The 15,161-nt window shown below is 44.5% G+C and overlaps 1 protein-coding gene across 4 annotated transcripts in view; it reads right to left on the bottom strand.

Moving 5' to 3' along the window:
* CUX2 (cut like homeobox 2) overlaps positions 1–15,161 on the bottom strand; it is a 534,292-nt gene that overhangs the window by 201,631 nt on the left and 317,500 nt on the right. The gene's annotated exons all lie outside the window — the stretch shown is intronic.

Genomic DNA, 15,161 nt, shown 5'->3' with positions numbered 1-15,161 from the left:
GGATCCGTAAAAATCATGCGGACATCTGAATGGAGCTTTACAGGGGGTTGATCAATGACAGGGGTGTAATCAATGACAGGGGGGTGATCAGGGAGTCTATATGGGGTGATAACCACAGTCATTGATCACGCCCCTGTAAGGCTTCATTCAGACGTCCGTATGCGTTTTGCGGATCCGATCCATCTATCAGTGGATCCGTAAAAATCATGCGGACATCTGAATGGAGCTTTACAGGGGGTTGATCAATGACAGGGGGGTAATCAATGACAGGGGGGTGATCAGGGAGTCTATATGGGGTGATCACCACAGTCATTGATCATGCCCCTGTAAGGCTTTATTCAGACGTCCGTATGCGTTTTGCGGATCCGATCCATCTATCAGTGGATCCGTAAAAATCATGCGGACATCTGAATGGAGCTTTACAGGGGGGTGATCAATGACAGGGGTGTAATCAATGACAGGGGGGTGATCAGGGAGTCTATATGGGGTGATAACCACAGTCATTGATCACGCCCGTGTAAGGCTTCATTCAGACGTCCGTATGCGTTTTGCGGATCCGATCCATCTATCAGTGCATCCGTAAAAATCATGCGGACATCTGAATGGAGCTTTACAGGGGGGTAATCAATGACAGGGGGGGTGATCAATGACAGGGGGGTGATCAGGGAGTCTATATGGGGTGATAACCACAGTCACTGATCATGCCCCTGTAAGGCTTCATTCAGACGTCCGGATGCGTTTTGCGGATCCGATCCATCTATCAGTGCATCCGTAAAAATCATGCGGACATCTGAATGGAGCTTTACAGGGGGGTGATCAATGACAGGGGTGTAATCAATGACAGGGGGGTGATCAGGGAGTCTATATGGGGTGATAACCACAGTCATTGATCATGCCCCTGTAAGGCTTCATTCAGACGTCCGGATGCGTTTTGCGGATCCGATCTATCTATCAGTGGATCCGTAAAAATCATGCGGACATCTGAATGGAGCTTTACAGGGGGTTGATCAATGACAGGGGTGTAATCAATGACAGGGGGGTGATCAGGGAGTCTATATGGGGTGATAACCACAGTCATTGATCACGCCCCTGTAAGGCTTCATTCAGACGTCCGTATGCGTTTTGCGGATCCGATCCATCTATCAGTGGATCCGTAAAAATCATGCGGACATCTGAATGGAGCTTTACAGGGGGTTGATCAATGACAGGGGGGTAATCAATGACAGGGGGGTGATCAGGGAGTCTATATGGGGTGATCACCACAGTCATTGATCATGCCCCTGTAAGGCTTTATTCAGACGTCCGTATGCGTTTTGCGGATCCGATCCATCTATCAGTGGATCCGTAAAAATCATGCGGACATCTGAATGGAGCTTTACAGGGGGTTGATCAATGACAGGGGTGTAATCAATGACAGGGGGGTGATCAGGGAGTCTATATGGGGTGATAACCACAGTCATTGATCACGCCCCTGTAAGGCTTCATTCAGACGTCCGTATGCGTTTTGCGGATCCGATCCATCTATCAGTGGATCCGTAAAAATCATGCGGACATCTGAATGGAGCTTTACAGGGGGTTGATCAATGACAGGGGGGTAATCAATGACAGGGGGGTGATCAGGGAGTCTATATGGGGTGATCACCACAGTCATTGATCATGCCCCTGTAAGGCTTTATTCAGACGTCCGTATGCGTTTTGCGGATCCGATCCATCTATCAGTGGATCCGTAAAAATCATGCGGACATCTGAATGGAGCTTTACAGGGGGGTGATCAATGACAGGGGTGTAATCAATGACAGGGGGGTGATCAGGGAGTCTATATGGGGTGATAACCACAGTCATTGATCACGCCCGTGTAAGGCTTCATTCAGACGTCCGTATGCGTTTTGCGGATCCGATCCATCTATCAGTGCATCCGTAAAAATCATGCGGACATCTGAATGGAGCTTTACAGGGGGGTAATCAATGACAGGGGGGGTGATCAATGACAGGGGGGTGATCAGGGAGTCTATATGGGGTGATCAGGGGTTAATAAGGGGTTAATAAGTGACGGGGGGGGGGTGTAGTGTAGTGTAGTGGTGCTTGGTGGGACTTTACTGAGCTACCTGTGTCCTCTGGTGGTCGATCCAAACAAAGGGGACCACCAGAGGACCAGGTAGCAGGTATATTAGACGCTGTTATCAAAACAGCGTCTAATATACCTGTTAGGGGTTAAAAAAAACACATCTCCAGCCTGCCAGCGAACGATCGCCGCTGGCAGGCTGGAGATCAACTCTCTTACCTTCCGTTCCTGTGAGCGCGCGCGCCTGTGTGCGCACGTTCACAGGAAATCCCGGCTCACGCGAGATGACGCGTATATGCGTCGCTGAGCGCAGGGCTGCCACCTCCGGAACGCGAATCTGCGTACAGCGGTCCGGAGGTGGTTAAGGTTGTCAACATGAAGCGGGCTTCTAAGACTTTGAGAGTTAAGCCAGACTCCTATAACTCTTCCCCTTCTGAGTCCTCCTTAGATGAGGCTGATAATTCAGACATTGATTATATGTCCCTGTATGAGGACGTTACTGATGAGGGAGATGAAATTTTGGGAGAAGAGGAAAGTTCTTCATCCCTTATCTTGGATGGGTCGGGTACCCCTTTCTTTGACCCTGGGACGATCAAACATCCTCGGTCAGGTGAGTGGGTACCTCAACCAATCCAAATTTGTTTCATTATGGCTTAAGAAACCATTAGACAAGACAGCTAGAAGTAAGCTGCGTTCTGAATGCCCTAGGCCCACACTCCTGCACAAAAGTGCAGATACTCCTGAAATAGATCCAAAATTTTGGCCAAATCTGGCAAAAATCCTAAAAAAGGAGTCGATCGTCCTTTTAGAACGATCCAGGACAGACTATTGGACGTAGTCGGTCAACTAACAAAAATTTTAGACTTGACTAAACAAGCCTCTACCTCTGGAAATCCGGTGGACCTGAAGGGTTGGGCCCAGAGGGCAGTATGTTTAGTGGGCAACACCAACGCATCCATTTGCATGGAAAGGAAGAGGTCTATACTCATGCGGCTAGACCCGCAGCTAGTACACCTGACCGCTTCAGACAATACCCCATCCTCAGAAGGTTTACTCTTCTGAGATTCCTTAGTGAAGGACATATGTAAATACGTAGGGCTCTTTTCATCCCTAGAAAAGGCCCAGACATCACTAAAACGTGTTTTCCAAGGCTGTGTTTTTACAAGGGCTGGGAAACGGACAGGCCGATTTCCCAGCCGGGTGTCCCAGGAGGGACAATATTACAGAGGTCCTGCCCCTCCTCAGCCTGAACATCCTACCTTCCCAACCACCTCCTATGCCACCACTCCTTTCTTCCCCACAAGAGTAAGACCATGGAGTTCCAGAGGCAATAGAGGATTCCCAAGATCAAGATCCTCTGCAGGTAAGAGATCTTCTTCTGTATTCTTCCCACATTCCCTTGGGAGGTCGAATAAGACATTTTATCCATGTCTGGGCTATGATCCCAGCAGACGCATGGATCCTAAACTCCATGAGGGGTTATCAAATAGTTTTTTTTTGTCAACCAATACAAACACAGCTCCCTCATCCTATAATATTCTCACAGCCAGATCAAGGTCTGATACAACTAGAAAACAAGGAACTTTGTTCCAAGGGCGCATTAGTCAAAATACCCGTAAAATCACCAGGTTTCCTCAGCAACCTCTTCTTAGTGAAAAAGAGGGATGGCGGCCACAGACCTGTCATCAACTTGAAGACCCTCAACAATTATATCTTTTTCCGACATTTCAAAATGGAAGGTATCCATTTACTAAGGGATCTACTTTTACAAAATGATTGACTCGCAAAAATAGACCTGAAAGACGCCTATCTCACGGTGCTTATGCACCCCATATCTCAACCCTACCTCAAATTTCTATGGGAAGGTCACAAATACCAATTTAACAGCCTACCGTTCGGACTGTCCTCCGCACCATGGTGTTTCACGAAACTCTTGAAACCAGTGATAGCAACTCTCCGGACTCGGGGTTTACGTCTCATCATTTACCTAGACGACATCCTCATCATGGCTCAGTCTCGCTCATTAATTCTCCTTCACATCCACTGGACATTAACTCTTTTAATCAACCTGGGGTTTTTGATCAACCACGAGAAATCGATTCTAACCCCATCGAGACAGATGGAGTTTTTAGGGTTTCTAGTGGATACTCAGTCTGCTACTCTGAGCCTTCCATCCAGGAAATTGAAGACCATCAGGAAAGAAATTCGGTCCATCCTAAACAAGAATTTAGTGTCTCTCCGAACCATTGCTCGGATTGTAGGTCTACTCTCTGCCTCAATTCAAGCGATTTTCCTGCTCCCCTCCACTACAGAGCTCTCCAACGTTTGAAAGCTCTACATCTGAGGGAAGGGTTGGGTTACTCAGACGAGGTAACTCTAACTTCGGATACCAGGGACGAGCTCTTGTGGTGGCTGAAACACATCCAAGACTGGAACGGCAAGACCATATTCAATTCTACCCCAGACCAGATTCTATCCCATTGTTGTGTCCTTCTTCGGATGGACAATATAGCGGCGGTAGAGTATATTAACCGCCTAGGAGGAACCAGATCGGAGATTCTAGCCAATATTGGCAAAGATTTTTGGTATTTCTGTCTAGACAAACATATCATTTTGAAGGCGGAGTACCTTCCGGGTTTGTCCAATACTATTGCGGACTGGAATTCCCGATTTCTATCGGACACCAGCGACTGGAGATTAGATCCCACCATCTTCCATCAGATGAATTCCCTCTGGGGTCTACTATATATGGACCTTTTCGCATCCCACCTCAACCGTCAGCTACCTCGGTTCTTCAGCTGGCGCCCTGATCCAGAATCTCTAGGTACCGCTGCCCTGTCACAACTGTGGCCTATGGAGGTCCTTTACGCTTTCCCTCCGTTCACTCTCATCTCGAGGATTCTCCTTCTAACAATGTCTCAACAAGTAACTTTGGTGTTAATAACCCCACTCTGGCCAACTCAGACCTGGTTCCCCCAGATTCTGGCAATGACTATAGATTATCCACGAATCCTTCCGATTCATCCATCAATCCTTTTAGACCCGACTGGACATCAACATCCTCTGATTCTATCGGATCTTTTGTCTCTAGTAGCCTGGTTCATTTCAGGCCAGTTGGACTTGATTACCGTCAGCTAGCAACATCCTCTCTGACGCCTGGGCTCTAGGCACCCGATCATCTTACAGATCAGCCTGGAAGATTTGGTCTGATTGGTGCAGTCAACAGACATTGGATCCCGTATGTGCACCTCTAAACCATATTATAAACTTCCTTTCTGATTCTTTGGACGCAGGGAAGGCATTTCGGACTATCAATGTCTACCAATCGGCAATCTCTTTCTATCATGCACCTATCCAGGCTTTACCAATAGGCAAACATCCTTTAGTTTGCAAACTTTTGAAGGGCATTACATTTCGAAGGCCTCCCACTCCCAAATATCACTCTACTTGGGACGTTAACTTGGTGCTGGACCTATTTTTAACTTGGGAAGATAATGATCTTCTCCCTTTGAAGTTATTGTCCTTTAAGTTAACCATGTTATTATGTCTAATATCTTTTAAACGTGTTTCGGACGTCCGAGCTTTAGACATATCTCGTAGCCAATTTCTACCACAAGGAGTTCAGTTTTCTATTGTCCGTCGTACCAAAACTAATATCTCTTCTGTTTTCTACGCAGCTTTCCCTCTACAAGAAAAGCTTTGTGTGGTCAGGTGCCTACGATCCTACGAACATAGAACTAAGGAGTCCATCTGTATCTCAACTCCTCATTTTATATTGCAGATTCAATCTACTAGTGACATCAGGAACCCTAGCTAGATGGGTTTCTCGAACTTAGCAGGGGTGGACACTTCTCTTTTTGAGGTGCACTCCACTACAGGAGCTATGTCCATAAAAATTAGACAATCTGGAGGATCCTTATCAGATAGTCTAAAGGCGGCCAACTGGGCCTCAGAATCTACATTTAATACCTTTTATTTCCAACCTGATCCACACGTTTCCACGGTATTATTTCAGTAACCATTAGTTGGTATCTATAGTTATTGTTAGAATTATATTATACAGCATAATCTTTGAACTTGCATAATGGAGTCTCCTGCTTTGATATAAAATTGAAGATTTTCCTAGTTTTAATGAAGGAAAATATAGATTTTATGAAAGACAGGAGATGAACATTATCCCACCCTACTGACCCGACCCTTGTTTTTATTGTTTTTGTCTCCTCTCTATTAGTCTGAAACATTTTTCATCCTCATGACTGTTCTTCAACGGGTCATCAAATCCTACTACAATCTACAACCAGTGTTATTACCATAGATGTTTAAGTTTTCTTCATGCATCCTGTTATCCTTCACCATCTCATCAAGAAAGAAGGACGTTCACATGATTGATTAGACCTTATATGACCTATGCTGCCTGTTGATTGGCTGTTTGTGAACACTGATTCACCTATCTTATGTAAATTTTTCTGTTTTACATTGTTAACTGTTTGCTGCTGGGAGTAAAAAAAAAAAAGAAAGATCTTAAAGCATAATGTTCGTCTCCTGTCTTTCATAAAATCTATATTTTCCTTCATTAAAACTAGGAAAATCTTCAATTTTAAATTGAAATTAACATTTCTGGGTGAATTAAAAAGTAACTATTTACTTATGATCTTCATGCAAAGGAGAATATAGCTAAATGCAGTGTGTGCACATCTACAAAGTTTACAGTGTCTATTCACACATATTCAAGACTAATTGCTGCCAAAGGTACAACAAAATATACTGACTTTAAGGAGTGAATAACTAAGCATTCAGTTACTTTGTGTTTAATTTGTTTTAAAGGGCATCTGTCAGCAGATTTGTACCTATGAAACTGGCCAACCTGTTACATGTGCGCTTGGCAGCTGAAGGCATCTGTGTTGGTCCCATGTTCATATTTGCCCACATTGCTGAGGAAAATGATGTTTTAATATATGCAAATGAGCCTCTAGGAGAAATGGGGGTGTTGCCATTACTCCTCAAGGCTCAGTTCTCTCTGCAACTGCCACACTCTTTCCACTTTGAACAACAGGAAAGAGTGTGGCAGTTGCAGAGAGAGTGCCGGGCACTGTCAATCAAAGTGGGAGGGTGCAGCAGTTGCAGAGAGAGTAGAGGTTCTAGATGTAACGGCAACACCACTGTTGATCCTAGAGTGCACAAGTAACAGGTTATTCAGCTTCATATGCCCTTTAACTAATGTACAATATTATTAGTTTGCTTATTTTGATTTTGTAAGGAGTGGGAAGGTTTTTTGTCTCTTCTGTCCAGCTTGGGCTTGTTTGGATGACCAACTGTACTTAAGGATGTGTGATCTTCATGATTTTCAATTTGATTGTATTTAGTGCTAAACGGAGGGGATATGGCAGGCGATAGTGTTGGTAGGGCTGCTTAGCCCATACACCAATTTGGCAGCAAAAGTATCCTCACATACTTCTCTTAAATTAAAATGCTCTTGTTTCACTCTGATCCCCATGATCACAGTGAAACAAGAGCATTTTAATTTAAGAGAAGTATGTGAGGACTCCATCATTGGTAGCGGTAAAGCAAGGACGCTACCTAGACATGCCAGTGTGGGCGTGTAAGAAGCTCATGTGTCCCACCTGGGAGGAGTTCAGGAGGTGTACTTAAATAGGCCCAGTCTCACAACAAAGGGAGTATGGAGGAGTTGAATACGATGGTTAGCCATGCTGGGGTGTATGTAGTTCCCTGGAACAAGAGTACTTTGGACTGTGGACATTTGCCCCTATTGCTACTGTGCAAAGCTATCACCTTATCACCTTAGTACACCTGGAAGGGTTCATTTGCACTATGATTTATGCTGTTGTTTACACTTTACACTGTTTTATATAGTTGAACTACATTTAATATTTTTATTGTAATATATCCTGTTTATTTGTCCTGTTATTGCACCATATTTGCACTGCAATGTGGAAAGGGTTAATGCACAGTCAGCTAATACTGAGAGACTTTGGGACTTTCTAAGTATGCACTGAGAAGTTACAAATTTTCCACCGTTACTATAAGGTGCTATGCAGAGTACTGGAGGGAAAAAATGGACACGCCATTTGACTGTCTGGCTTAGCTCTGACAGACTTGTTTATCTGGAAAAACTGCTTAATCATTTCCACAGACTTGTATTAAAACTTTAGACAAGTCTATGACAGACTGAAATTGCAAATTTGTTCCTGTTTAGGGCTCTTTCACACCTGCGTTCTTTTCTTCCGGCATAGAGTTCCGTCGTCGGGGCTCTATGCCGGAAGAATCCTGATCAGAATTATCCCCATGCATTCTGAATGGAGTGAAATCCGTTCAGGATGCATCAGGATGTCTTCAGTTCCGGAACGGAACGTTTTTTGGCCGGAGAAAATACCGCAGCATGCTGCGCTTTTTGCTCCGGCCAAAAATCCGGAACACTTGCCGCAAGGCCGGATCCGGAATTAATGCCCATTGAAAGGCATTAATCCGGATCCGGCCTTAAGCTGAACATCGTTTCGGCGCATTGCCGGAGCCGACATTTAGCTTTTTCTGAATGGTTACCATGGCTGCCGGGACGCTAAAGTCCTGGCAGCCATGGTAAAGTGTAGCGGGGAGCGGGGGAGCAGTATACTTACCGTCCGTGCGGCTCCCGGGGCGCTCCAGAGTGACGTCAGGGCGCCCCAAGCGCATGGATCATGTGATCGCATTGGACACGTCATCGATGCGCATGGGGCACTCTGACGTCATTCTGGAGCCGCACGGACTGTAAGTATACTGCTCCCCCGCTCCCCGCTCCTACTATGGCAGCCAGGACGCTATTAAAGCCATAGTAACACTGAAAGCATTTTGAAGACGGTTCCGTCTTCAAATGCTTTCAGTTCACTTGCGTTTTTCCGGATCCGGAGTGTAATTCCGGCAAGTGGAGTACACACCGGATCCGGACAACGCAAGTGTGAAAGAGCCCTTAGGCTGTTATTCTCCACTCCACCCCTCCCACTAGAAGGTTGTAGTTCAGTTAGAAACTGTATATAAGGAGAGCATTCAGAGCCCCTAGTTGTCTGCAGATAGGGACTAGTAGAAGGAATACGAGTGACCAGATGCAGATGCTGATATGGGGATACTCTGTCACAGACCTGTCTTCAGCCCTTTGACCAAAGGACAGGAAGTCAGTTACTTCTCAATTTATTCCTATTTATTCCTATGAGACTGACATTGAGGCTCCCATAGAAATACATAGAGAAACTGGCTTCCTGCTCACACATAAGATGCTGTGTTATTTGGAAAGTCAGAGTGTTGGTCACATGACACAGCTGAGGATCAGACGAGAGGTTATAACTCACAAATACAGTCACCAGTAACAAAATGACATTCACTACAGTTTAAATCATGTACCTTTCTAACCGGTCAGAGAATAAAATATTGTTATAGTAATATTAGCATGCCTGAAGAATGATATCATATATGAATACGTACCAGAGAATAGTAGGATAACAGTAATTGTATCAGTGCCTATTAAGGACTCAGCTAAATGTGACATTTCCACAGTGGATGCAGTTGGGTGTACTAAAACCATGAATGTTAAATTATTACCTACCCCTAATTAGCTTGATTAGCTTGCAATTACCTGTGGGGCACTTACTGGTGTACCCTTCACTGTCAGCATAGCTTTCATTTAAAACTGAATACATTACTTTTCTAAATGCAGAAGTGGTTTTTTAAGAACAATAATTAATGGCCATTACTTATTTTCTTATTAATTGGCTTCTCCAGCCTTTAACATATATGGAAAGCTTACAGTATATTATTAAAGGACAAAACATAATTTACTCTGTGTTTTAACCACTGTGATTCCCCTACTCCCTCCCACAGTTTACACTGCCAAGCAGCCCATTGTACTGAAGATACTGGTCCTGTTAGTACATCAATTATATAGTTGTGGGTTAGTGAGAATGCTGTCTTACAAAGCTGATAGCTGTGTGCAATGACGTTCCAAATGGCAAGAAAAATTATACACACAGTTGTATCTACAGCAGAGACATAAACAGTATAGAGGATACTGTCACCCATTTCTTCTCTTTACCCATACATGGTTGAGAAAGGCTAATTGAAGATGAAACATTGCATAAAGGTGTGTATTAATTGGAGTGCTGCCTTAACTTCTAATTGTCTGATGTGGAGGATTTGCAGTACCCCAGACCTATGTATGTATTGGTATATTAGGTATTAATGTTGTATATTATCATATGTTTCTGGCATTTACTTCAGCCTATGAGATATGGTTGGTTGTCAGAAACAGAGCTAACCACTCTGAACCTCCTGTCTTGGTAGGAGTGGGCTGGACCTACTTCCTGGGGAGGGGGAGCTCGAATCCAGACAGAGAGGAATTTGGAAGCACATGCCAGAACTCCTACACTCCAGGAAGAGTATCAGAACCGAGAACACTGCTTCCAAAGAATTTCAGTGTGCCTAGATAGCAGAGTTATCAGCAAAATCACAGCTTTACAAACACTGCTGCAGGCGGGGGACTATGATGCAAACATCCATCACCTGGACCTCTTCCAGGCCAGTCAAACACCAAGCCTGTATCACATCATGGACACCTCTATCAATAAGTGTCTGCTAGTGCCATTTAATTGCCACTTAACCAGCCACTATACCTGTTGATAGCCCTTGCACTTTGTATCTACTATTGCTGGATATTCCACAAGTTATATTTTGCACTAAATAAAGAGAGACTATTATACTTTTAGTTTTAACCTGAGACTTTAGGGCTAGGCGTGAGTACGTCTTCACTGCCTGGCTCTGTCAGTCAGTGGTGGAAGCACGGCATGAAAGGCAGTCAGCAGACCCTCTGGGAGCAATAAGGTGCAACCGCACCACCCTCATTTCTCCTAGGGACTCATTTGCATGTTATAAAACATCAATTTTCTCAAGAATGCAGGGACCTAGGGATATGGGACTAGGACCATGATGTTCAACTGTCAAGCGCACATTTCTCAGTTGAGACAGTTTTATTGCGACGCAGCTGATGACAGAACCCCTTTAAGATACAAATATGTAGGGGGTGACATTCTGTAAAATAACTGCATTTCATAGAACGTCTGAACAAATTTTAAGATGGTGGCACAGTTACAATGGGATAAAACAAAATGTTCTATGTGAATTGTGTAATTTGAGTGGAATTCGTTTCTTAAAGCGTTATACTATCTTTAAAATGCTCCCAAAATAAAGCTCATTTAAAAAAAACAAAGACTACATTTTATTTCTCAGTAATTATGTGTAATTTTTTTTCTTTGTAGTTCAAAATAAGATCCTGATGTAACCATTTAATTTAAATTGCATTTGCATTAATAAAAACACACAACAGAACCGGCAGCCATGCACAATATAATATGCGTGTCTTTCTCCAGCCACAAGCGGATGGTGTTCTACACAGTGTGATATTTATACGGCGTGGACACCTTTTTCAGTATACACAATTTTAATTCTAAATTTCTGGGATTACTCATGACTCTAACTGATCAGATGCATAACTATTTAACTCTAAGCAGAAAAGCATAAGACAAAACTAAGGGGGTCATTTATCAAACTGGTGTAAAGCAGAACTGGCTTAGTTGCCCCTAGCAACCAATCAGACTCCACCTTTCATTTTCCAAAGGAACTGGTTGGTTGCTATGGGCAACAAAGCCAGTTCTGCTTTACAGAACACATGCTAAATCTAAAATACAAAAAAGACAGATTAGTACAATAAACATTAAAACATGCTATCAATTATCCAAATATTTCTATCTCTCTTTTTTTAAGTAAACGGGGAAATTTAATTGTGAGCTTATTTTTTGGTTTCCAAATAAATCACTATCTAGAGGTAATTCTTACCAGCTATTTTTTTTCCATGGTGTTTGCTTCTTGGCTGCTATTTAGCTTAGATTTGTTGTGATCTGTGACCATGCTGTATCTACTGTCTCTACAACAGGGGTGGCCAAACCGTGGCTCTTGAGCCACATGCGGCTCTTTGCTTCTTCAAGTGCGGCTCTAGCTGTGGAGCCGGGAAGCAGCCAGGCCGAATCACTCTCCACCCCATGCTCAGATCTCTTTTCCTGATCAGGCAGTGTTACTACTTTGCAGCTCCAGCTCACTCTCCACTACGTCCTGATGCACAGTGTGAGAATGTAGTAAGTGGAGACACGCACTATGACCTGACGTTGTGCTCATCAGGTCTCAGTGGAGAGCGTGTCAGACCTCCAGAGTAGAAGGTGCCCGAGCAGGAGCCCAGTGCCTGATCAGGAGAGGGAAGAGATTTTTTAAAATGATAGAACTGAGCATGGGGTCTGACCTAAGCATAAGAGGTTCTGATCTAAGCATGGGGGGTTCCTGGTCTGGGCAATGGGGGTCCTGATCTAAGCAATGGGGGTCATATCTGAGCATGGGGTCTGATCTGAACATGGGGGTCAGATATGAGCATGGGCGGGGCAGATCTGAGCATGGGGGGGCAGATCTGAGAAGGGGGAGATCTGAGCATGGGGGAGGAATCTGAGCATGGGAGGGGAATATGAGCACTGGGGGGAGGGGGGATCTCAGCACTGAGGGTCTGACACTGGGAGTCTGATTTGTAATGTCTGATCCGAGCATTGGGGTCTTATTTTGGGGGTCTGACTTGGAGTCCTGATGAGGTTTGGGGATCTTATTTTTGGTCAGATGAGGATTGGGGATCTGATTTAGAAGTCTGGTCTGAGATCTGATGAAAAATATATTTTTTATTTTTTTTCTCTGCTGCCACTAACTCCCTCTCCCTGCAGCTCTGCCTTTTGACTGCTGTGTTTCAAGTCAGGTCTATCACAGCCTCATCAGAATTTCAGCTTAAAGGGAACCTGTCACCTCCCAAAACCATCCCAAGCCGCCAGCAGTACCTGCGTGTAGCCAGCAGTGTGTTTCTAATGATGCCCTCGCAGGGAAGGGGGCATGGTTACTGTGACTTGAAGCAAGGAGGCCGCAAGGGAGTGAGGTGACTGGTTCTGCACATGCGTGGGATTTGGTACGTGAGTTCGGGAGGAGGGCAGGATCTTTAGATTCTGTCACTCTTATAACGGGAGGTGGGGTTAGGAATGGGACGTGATGTGGTAAGCATTTAATTTACATAACTTGAAAAAAGCAAAAGTGGACTGTAAAAGAAGTAGTTGGAGGTGTTTAAAAAAAAAATAATAGGATGATTAGGGTGGGGGAAAACTATCTCAGGATGCCGATGATTCTTATGGTTAAAAACTGGTGACAGCCGCCGATTATATGCTAGTTTGAATATTCCGGCAGATAATTGTGGGGACAGGGCCTTACTTGCTCTTGACACCGCCAAGGCGTTTGACAGTGTTGAGTGGAACTACCTGTGAGGGATCTTAAGAGTCATGGGTTTTGGTGCGCGGTTCATTCAGTGGGTAAAGGTACTGTATTCGAGTCCTAGGGCAAGAATTAGAGCTAATGGGGGGCTGTCGGATAGCTTTGTTTTGGCCAGAGGCACCAGACAGGGGTGCCCACTGTCGCCCTTGTTGTTTGCTCTAGCAATAGAGCCACTAGCGGCCCTTATTCGCCTGTCACCTCATATTGCAGGGTTTAGGTATGGTGCGGTGCAAAATAAAGTGGCTATGTACGCCGATGACACTATGTTATTCTTGGGCGATACTGGGACATCTCTGGATGCGGCCATGGCTCTAATAGATAGATTTGGAAGCTTCTCTGGGCTTCTGATAAATTGGCAGAAGTCTGCTTTGATGCCGATAGATGGGCAGGCCCTGTCAGGGGGCGAGTCAATAGTACGGTACCATGGGTAGATAAATTTAAGTATCTAGGGTTGTATATAACACCTAGACTGTTGGATTTTGAAGAACTTAATTTGACCCCGTTGCTAGCTACTTTTAGGCTAAAGGTGAGGACATGGTGTAGGCTCTTTTTATCGGTAGTGGGTAGAGTGAATCTTTTAAAGATGGTTATGATGCCCCAGCTGCTTTATGTATTGAATAATGCCCCCGTGTGGATTCCTTTGGATAGGTTTAGGAAAATTCATTCTATGTTCAGAGATCTTATTTGGAAGTACGGTCAAGCTAGGATTAAGCTGGAGACGTTGTAATACCCTAAGACAGAAGGAGGTTTGGCTGTTCCTAATGCCTGGATCTATTTCTTGGCCTCTCAGTGTCAGCACTTTAAGGGCTGGATTGACTTCCAGTCGTCAGATGTGACGGGAAGGATACTGCAACACTGGTTGGGCAGTCGTGACCTTATGTGTATACTGGAGGGGGCGGGAATGCATGTGGGGAGAGAGAAGGTCTTGCTTATTGAACTTATGAAGAAAGTTTGGGCGAAGGTGAAACAGCTTAGAGGTGTGGGTGGAGTCGGTGAGCTTTCCCCAATATGGAACAACAACTTGTTGCCAGAATTCTCGTCTCTGTCAAGATTCCGGAACAGGAAATCTCATGAGGTAATGAGGATAGGTCAACTGATGGAGAGTAATGGGTTCAAATCATTTAAGGGCTTGCAGCAGGAATTCAATATTCCCAAGGTTTGGTTCTATCAGTATCTTCAATTGAGGCATGCCTTTGAGGTCACGATGAGGAAAGGGTGTATTATAGCTAAAATGGATGTGGTCCACAAACTTGTTCTCCCGATAGGGGGAAAGAGAGGATTGATATCGCAGGTATATACTCTGTTATTGGACAAATTTCTGGAAGGGTTTCCGCTTACAAGGATGAAGAAATGGGAGGATGATCTGGGGGACATTACTAAGGAGTGGGATGATATACTGGAGGTAGTTCCCAGAGTGTCCCTAAGTGAACAGGGCAGGTTGTCATAATTATTCATCATCCACAGAGTACATAAAACCCTGTTTTTTTTAAGGAAAGTTGGTGTTAGAGCCGATGACAAATGTCCGAAATGTATGGAGGAAGGAGCGGACCTGTTGCATATGCTTTGGTCTCGTCCAGTGATAGGTGGTTACTGGGATGGAGTGCTGACTTTGATTAATCGCAACTTGGAGCTGGGGTTGCAAAAGGACCCTAAGGTATGTGTGTTGGGTTGTATGACGGATATTGGAGGGAGTGAGTTGGTAAAGGTGGCAGTG

This window comes from Bufo bufo, chromosome 2, assembly GCF_905171765.1.
Source record: "Bufo bufo chromosome 2, aBufBuf1.1, whole genome shotgun sequence".
Lineage (NCBI taxonomy): Eukaryota > Metazoa > Chordata > Amphibia > Anura > Bufonidae > Bufo > Bufo bufo.
Note: the sequence above shows the minus strand (reverse complement) of the source record. Positions and strands in the feature narration are given on the sequence as shown.